Genomic DNA, 8,503 nt, shown 5'->3' on the forward strand with positions numbered 1-8,503 from the left:
CGCGCCCAGCGCTCGTGGTCCGGATGCCTGCACCGGCAAGTTCCCTAAAAGCGTAGGGCAAAAACATACAAAGGGAGGAGTCAAGTAAAGGGAATAACATTGCAATGCCTACCCAGAAGAAAATTATATTACAAAATAGCTTGTCGCAGCTCTAATAAATGTTTTCTATGACATAGCTAGCAGCGACAAAGAAAGAAGGAAGCCGGCGGCCTAGTCGACGCGGTCGCCCTCGACCCTCTTGATCCCGCTCACCTTGTCCACAATGGGTGCGACAAGGGCCTTGAGCTCTTCCTGATCGATATCAGGCGGCAAGGATCTGAGGACGTTGTGGAGGCGGAGGCCTGGATTGCGGAAGGCAACCTTCATCAACACCTTCTGAAGGGCTCCCGCACAGATCTCGCGCGACTCGTCGGCCAGCCGCTTCGGGATCTCATCCCGGAGCCGCTGGAGTGCCGTCGCCACGCCTTGGAAGAACATAGTGAGCTTGGCGCTAGGTTGGAGGTTCTCGTCGGAGGAGTACCCGAAGTCCTCCACCCCCAGCTGCGCCAGCTCCTTGTCGATGTCCCCGGCGGCGTTCACGAGGCTCTCTGTCCAGTGCTCCACCGTATCCCTAAAGGCGTTTTGGGTGGTGGCAGCACTCTCCAGCAACGCCTTGTCGGCATCGATCTCCTTCTTCAAGGCCGCCTCCCGCTCCTTGGCGCCGTCCAGCGCCTTGGTCAAAGCGACCAGCCTCGACTCGAGGGCGGTGTTGGAGTCCTTGGCGGCGCTGAGCTCTTCGCCATATGCTTTGCGGTCAGCCTCCAGCTGCACCACCTTCATCTCCAGCACCTTTTTGGCGGCCTCGGCAGCGGCGGCAGCGTCCTCCGCTTGCTTGAGGGCTCCGCCCAGTTTCTCCTCGCGCGCGGCAAGCTCCTCCTCGTGAGCGTCGAGGTTGACCTTCCGCTGCGCCTGCTCGCCCACTTTCGCGGCTAGCTTCACGGCGGCAAGTCGCTGCAGCTCTTCGGCTTCGGCCTTCTCGAGGAGAAAGGCCTTCTTCGCCTCAGCGAGCTGCTCCCGCTCCTCTGCCAAGGATCGGACGGCTTCCCGGTGGAAACCCGCGAGCTCGTCTGCGCGCTTCTCAATGTCTTCTCCCGCCTTCGCGACAAGCGCCTCGCGGGACTCCAGCTTGGCTTGTCGCGCGCGGTAGAGCGACATCAACCTGCGCAGCAGCCGCTCCTCTTCGGGCTCATTGCTACTGCTGCTCGGCGTGTCGACCAGCTTCAGACCCGCGGAGGCAAGCACTTCCCCGTCGAAGACCTCCCCCTCGACCGGCGCCCTGGAGCTTGATGCCCAGGGGAGGTTGATGAAGACGCCTTCGCCGGCTTTCAAGTAAACGCCCGGCTGGGGCTCCTCGATGCTTGGCGCTGCGGCTTCGGCAGACGGGTCGGCGGTCGGTGCAGCGCCTGGCGCTCCTGCGGCCTCTGGGCCGTCAGTACGATCGCCAGATCCCTCGCCAGCTGCCGCGGCGCCAGCCTCGGCGGCCTCGGCGCTGGCGGCATCGCCACCACCGGCTGCGTCCTCAGCGGCGACCTCGGCCTCCATCCGCTCCGCAGCGGATGGGTCTGATGGCCGGCAAAGGGGGAAAGAGTCAAACAAGATCCAGCCAAAAACTCAAAGAGACCAGAAGAAGAAGAACCCAAGGGAAGATTTGAAGCAAGGAGATTACCTGCGCTGGGCTCGGTGGCCATGGTCTCTGCCGCTGGGGGGATGCTGGTGCCGTCCCTTGGCGGAGAGCTTCCCCTTGCCGGAGAGCCACCCCCTGCCGATGAATCTCTTGCCGGAGAATTTTCCCTAGGCGGCGTAGTTGAAGCAGATGGCATGCCGGGGGCTGTCTCCGGACGCTCCTGGTGAGGCTGCTCTGCTCCTACACAAGGCAACAAGCAGATATCAGCAAAGACAAGTACCCATGCGTGCCTCACCGCGGCAAAAAGTTCACACACTTACGCTGGGGGCTGCCATGGAGGAAAGTCGCCAGGTCCGGCAAGGTTGTCTCGGGCGCGCCACCTGTTGTCGCAGTGGGCACGTCCTCAACGATGACCACCGGGGCCTTAGCTCTCTTTGCCGCTCTCTGGGCCAGAGTCCTAAAAAGGAGCAGGCTCAGGGAAAAGCAATTGAGAAGCAAGAACAACAACAAAAACCGAAGAAATGCGAGTACAGCAAGAGAAGCTTACTCTTCTTCATCCTCCTCGTCGGAGCTCAGCGCGGAGAAGTCGAAGCCCGGCGCGCTCCCGGAGCGCGGAGGCGGAGGAGAAGCTTCCCTTGGCCGCTTAGCGGGAGCAGTGGTGGCAGTCTGAGAAGACCCCGCTCCGGCTGTCGGCACGGCACGGGAAATGGCAGGGACCGAAGCGGTGGTCCGGCTGGACCCCGCTCCAGTTGCCGTCGTAGCATGAGGCGCTCCTGCGGCAACGGTGTTTGCCGAGGTCGAGCGCGTCACGCGGCGTGGCGACTGTTGACCCGCTTGCCGCTCCGCCTCATCGCCAGCCTTGCGGAGACGCCTCCTGGGCGGCGTTGGGGCCTCTGATTCTGGTGGGCCGTCCGGAGGCAAGGAGGAAGAGGAGTCGACTTGCCGCGAGCTGCCCGTATCTTTGGTAGGCTCGCTCGGCTCAGCATCTTGCCCGGCAAGCCCCTCCTTGCCGGCAGACTCCCCTTGCTCGCCACAGCTTGCCACTTCTGCCGCGTCTGCTTCCGCGGTGGTGAACCCAAACTCGCCCGCGGCTGCGGCTGCCGCCGCCTCCTCCAGCCTGGTGGCAATGCGCACCATCTCCGTGTCAGTGGTGTCGCGGGTGAGGCCGTCTTTCTCGTCGGGGCGGACGGCCACTTCCACCAAGTTGTCGAAGAAGTGCTGCACGACCTCGTCGACAGGCTCCTGCCAAGTTGGCAGAATCCCGTGCGAGTCGCATTCCGGCATCATTGCACGGATGCGGTCGAGTGCGGAGTTGTTGCACAAAGGCACGACGCCCCCCGGCAACCTGAACACCTCGGGATGCTGAGGGTCATACTTGAACAGCTCCTGCAGCATCGCATGGAGCTCCAGAACTGTGAAGTTGTAGTTGAGGCCCGGCCGCAGCCTCATAATGTCTGCCGCGTTCTTGAACTCCCAAGTTGGCCTCCCCCGCTCTTGCAGGGGGGCGATGCGGCAGCGGAGGAAGTCTGCGCCAACCGCGCCGACAGTGAGCCCGGCATTCCGGAGGCGCATGATCCTGGTGACGGCGATCCCCAGCCTGTCGTCCTCCGGGGCCAGGTCGCTCCAGTCATCGCCGCGCGCCACCGGGGTTTGGCGCCGGGCGGTGAAAGGCTGCGGACTCTCCTCGACAATCCAGCACCAATCAGCCCTCCACTCCTCCCACTTGCCGCGGAACTCTCCCTCCAGGTAGGTCTCCTTCTTGCCGGTCCTCGAGATCTAGGCGATCCCGCTGGATAGAGGCTCTCCTCTCTCTACTCGAGGGGTGAAGAAATGGCGGAAGAGGGCTACATTGGGAAGAACTCCGACAAAGTTTTCGCAGAGATGCGCGAAAACTGCCATCGTCAGAACGGCGTTGGGGGTGAAGTCGAGGAGGTGGAACCCATAGGTGTTCATGACGTCGCAGAAGAAATCAGAGAAGGGCGGGCAGAGCCCGCAATAGAAGAACAACGCGAAGAAGGCATACCCATTTGGGGCAGTCTTACAGGCGGCGGCGGGGAGAACTCTTGTGCGCGGATGCGCGCGTGTCTCCGCCGACCAGAACAGAGAATAGTCCGCCTTCAGCTCCGTCGCGTCGAGCCTGGGGGGGAAAACGGCCCGCGTCCTCCGCAGCGCCGTGAGCCGCTGCGCCTCGGTCGTCTTCACGGTCTTCCCCCTGTCGGCTTTCGGAGCCATGGCGGAAGCAGTGGAGGGGATCGACGGCGTTGGTGGTGCTGGCGACGGGGGAGGGCGGAGCGCTGCTCTCTCTCTCTCTGCTTTGGGGAGGTGAGAGGGCGGCGGAGATTTCCGAGATTGGGAATGGCAACAGGCGAATGGGCCAACTGCCCCCGCTTCCCCTGCTCTTAAAAGGGGAAGGGGGCGGACGTTCCGCATTTCGAGAAAAGGAACCCCCACGACCTCCCCCACGACGCCGCATTCAACGCATGTCGTCGGGGGGAGGGCGTGGTGGAGGCAGAGGAAGATTCGGCGTAACCTAGGCCGCGCGTGCCCGTGCACTGTTTTGGGCCTGGCCCAACAGCGCTCGGCACCGTGTCTGGCCCAGGCCCGGGGGCTCCTGTCGGTGTACTAGAGTAGGGGTACCCTTGTACCCCGAACTTGTGCACGGGCAGTCGCAGCGTCCCGCGGCAAGGCCTGCCAGGTCACCGCCAAGATTCCCCATGGTCCCTCTGAAGACCATTCAAGAACAAAGTACTCAAGACAAGACCCCGGCAAGAGGAGCTTGCCGGGAAGAAGGCAAGACCCCGGCAAGAGGAGCTTGCCGGGAAGGCCATCAGAAGCGTTCCAAGGCCCTGGCAAGAGGCGCTTGCCGGGAAGGCCGTCCGAGGCATTCCAAGGAACTTGCCGCGGCGCGCTACGCGCCCCGACAAGGCCCGGTGAGCGACAAGCTCCCGGAAGCGACAAGTCGATGGCCGCGGCAAGGCACTTGCCGCGGCAAGCCCCCACTCCACGCCCGCGCTCCAGCACATCCACCCACGTGTCGCTCCGGGGCCCCTCCCGAGCGCACGTGGCAGGAGGCTGTGCAGCTAGGGGCGTGCGGTGGCACGCAGGCGCTGACAAGACAACCATCGTGGCAAGACGGTGGCGTCCCTAGCGGTCCCTTTCGGTGCTGTCTAGGCGACACAGACGGGCATTTAATGCCCTTGTCCCCTGCCGTCAAGGTTAGGTATGATAACACTGTAGCAGCTAGCTGTGCCTACTACAGCACCTAGCTGTGCCTACCCACGGCACCCTTTCCATTTTTGCCCTTGGCCCCCGTTGCTTTATGTCGGTAACCCATTGAGTATAAAAGGAGGCCCATGTGCAACGGAGAGGCGGTCGGCCATCTCGAGAGCTCTCGCGAGGTTCAGCAATTCCACGCACTCACGCTCGCTCCCGAGCTAGAAATCAATACCAATCCACAAAGCAGGAGTAGGGTTTTACGCATCCGTGCGGCCCGAACCTGGGTAAATCGCTCGTGTGCTTCGCCTCGATTTACTCCTCGCACGACCAACCGCCCGCTTGCTTCGCCTCGATCTGCTCTTTGCGCAACCTCCGCCCCCCACCGAACCAAAAGGGACCCGGTCCGCCGGTCCCATAGGTGCCCGTGGATCAGAAACCCCGGCAATATTGACATAAAAATAATAATACTTTAAGCATACTAACTTAAGCAATTATGTCTCTTCAAAATAACATGGCCAAAGAAAGTTATCCCTACAAAATCATATAGCCTGGCTATGCTCCATCTTCAGCACACAACATATTTAAATCATGCACAACCCCGATGACAAGCCAAGCAATTGTTTCATACTTTTGATGTTCTCAAACTTTTTCAATCTTCACGCAATACATGAGCGTGAGCCATGGACATAGCACTATAGGTGGAATAGAATGGTGGTTGTGGAGAAGACAAAGAGGGAGAAGATAGTCTCACATCAACTAGGCGTATCAACGGGCTATGGAGATGCCCATCAATAGATATAAATGTGAGTGAGTAGGGATTGCCATGCAACGGATGCACTATAGCTATAAGTGTATGAAAGCTCGAAAAGAAACTAAGTGGGTGTGCATCCAACTCGCTTGCTCACGAAGACCTAGGGCATTTTGAGGAAGCCCATCATTGGAATATACAAGCCAAGTTCTATAATGAAAGATTCCCACTAGTATATGAAAGTGACAACATATGAGACTCTCTATCATGAAGATCATGGTGCTACTTTGAAGCACAAGTGTGGAAAAAGGATAGTAGCATTGTCCCTTTTATTATTATTATTTTATTTGGCCTTTTTTTTGGGACAATGCTCTATTGAATGATGATCATCACACTTCTATTTATTTACAACTCAATGATACAACTCGATACTAGGACAAAGTATGACTCTATATGAATGCCTCCGGCGGTGTACCGGGATATGCAATGAATCAAGAGTGACAAGTATGAAAGAATTATGAACAGTGGCTTTGCCACAAATACTATGTCAACTACATGATCATGCTAAGCGATATGACAATGATGAATATGTCATGATGAACGGAATGGTGGAAAGTTGCATGGCAATATATCTCGGAATGGCTATGGACATGCCATAATAGGTAGGTATGGTGGCTGTTTTGAGGAAGGTATATGGTGGGTTTATGGTACCGGCGAAAGTTGCGCGGTACTAGAGAGGCTAGCAATGGTGGAAGGGTGAGAGTGCGTATAATCCATGGACTCAACATTAGTCATAAAGAACTCACATACTTATTGCAAAAATCTAGAAGTTATCAAAGCAAAGTATTACGCGCATGCTCCTAGGGGGATAGATTGGTAGGAAAAGACCATCACTCGTCCCCGACCGCCACTCATAAGGAAGACAATCAATAAATAAATCATGCTCCGACTTCATCACATAACGGTTCACCATACGTGCATGCTACGGGAATCACAAACTTCAACACAAGTATTTCTCAAATTCACAACTACTCAACTAGCATGAATCTAATATCACCATCTCCATATCTCAAAACAATTATCAAGTATCAAACTTCTCATAGTATTCAACACACTCATAAGAGAATTTTATTATTCTTGAATACCTAGCATATTAGGATTTTAAGAAAATTACCATGCTATTTAAGGCTCTCAAAATAATCTAAGTGAAGCATGAGAGTTCATCTATTTCTTCAAATTAAAACCACCACCGTGCTCTAAAAGGATATAAGTGAAGCACTAGAGCAAATGACAAACTACTTCGAAAGATATAAGTGAAGATCAATGAGTAGTCAAATAATTATGAAACTATGTGAAGACTCTCTAACATTTAATAATTTCAGATCTTGGTATTCTATTCAAACAGCAAGCAAAGCAAAATAAAATGACATCTAAGAATAGCAAACATCATGTGAAGAAGCAAAAACTTAGGATCAACTGATACTAACCAGTAATTGTTGAAGAAGAAAGGTGGGATGCCAACCGGGGCATCCCCAAGCTTAGATGCTTGAGACTTCTTGAAATATTATCTTGGGGTGCCTTGGGCATTCCCAAGCTTTAGCTTTTGTGTCTCCTTAATTCCTCTCATATCATGGTCTCCCTAAATCTCAAAAGCTTCATCCACACAAAACTCAACAAGGACTCGTGAGATAAGTTAGTATAAACCATTGCAAAAACCTTATCATACTCTACTGTAGCAAATCACTAAAATTATTATTCAACATTGAATACTAAATGCCTTTGCATATTTAATAGTCCTATCCTCAAATAGAATCATTAAAGAAGCAACCATATGCAAACAATGCAAACATAACAGCAATCTGCCTAAACAGGATAGTCTGTAAAGAATGCTGCAACATCCATACTTCCCTAACTCCAAAAATTATGAAATAAAATTCCCACTGTAGTAAATTTATCAGATCTTAATATGAAAAAGGTTTCAACATTTTATAACATTCTTACTTTTCTAGGGAATTATTGCAACAGCGGTAAACTTTCTGTTTTCAAACAGCAACATGTATACTTGTAACATAGGCATAGTAAAGGCTATCAATGCCACTTTTATTGAAATGAAAGATGCAAAACATTTTTCTAAATAACAGCAAGCAAATCCTGACAAAATAAATTGATGCTCCAAGCAAAACACATATCATGTGGCGAATAAAAATATAGCTCCAAGTAAAGTTACCGATGAACGAAGACGAAAGAGGGGATGCCTTCCGGGGCATCCCCAAGCTTAGGCTCTTTTCTATCCTTGAATATTACCTTGGGGTGCCTTGGGAATCCCCAAGCTTAGGCTCTTGCCACTCTATATTCCATAGTCCATCAAATCCTTACCCAAAACTTGAAAACTTCACAACACAAAACTTAACAGAAAACTCGTAAGCTCCGTTAGTATAAGAAAACAAAAGACCACTTCAAGGTACTGTAATGAACTCATTATTTATTTATATTGGTGTTAAACCTAATGTATTCCAACTTCTCTATGGTTTATAAACTATTTTACTAGCCATAGATTCATCAAAATAAGTAAACAACAAATGAAAAACAGAATCTGTCAAAAACAGAACAGTCTGTAGTAATCTGGATAAAACGTATACTTCTTGAACTCATAAAATTCTCAAATAAATTTCTGGACCTGAGTAATTTATCTATTAATCATCTTCAAAAAGAATTAACTAAATATCACTCTCCAAATAAAAATGGCAGCAATTCTCGTGAGCGCTAAAGTTTCTGTTTTTGACAGCATGATCAACAAGACTTTCCCAAAGTCTTCCCAAAGGTTCTACTTGGCACAAACACTAATTAAAAGCATAAAACCACATCGAAACAGAGGC

The sequence above is a fragment of the Triticum urartu genome, chromosome 7A (genome assembly GCF_056163025.1).
Source record: "Triticum urartu cultivar PI428250 chromosome 7A, HENAU_Tu73, whole genome shotgun sequence".
In the NCBI taxonomy this organism is placed as follows: domain Eukaryota; kingdom Viridiplantae; phylum Streptophyta; class Magnoliopsida; order Poales; family Poaceae; genus Triticum; species Triticum urartu.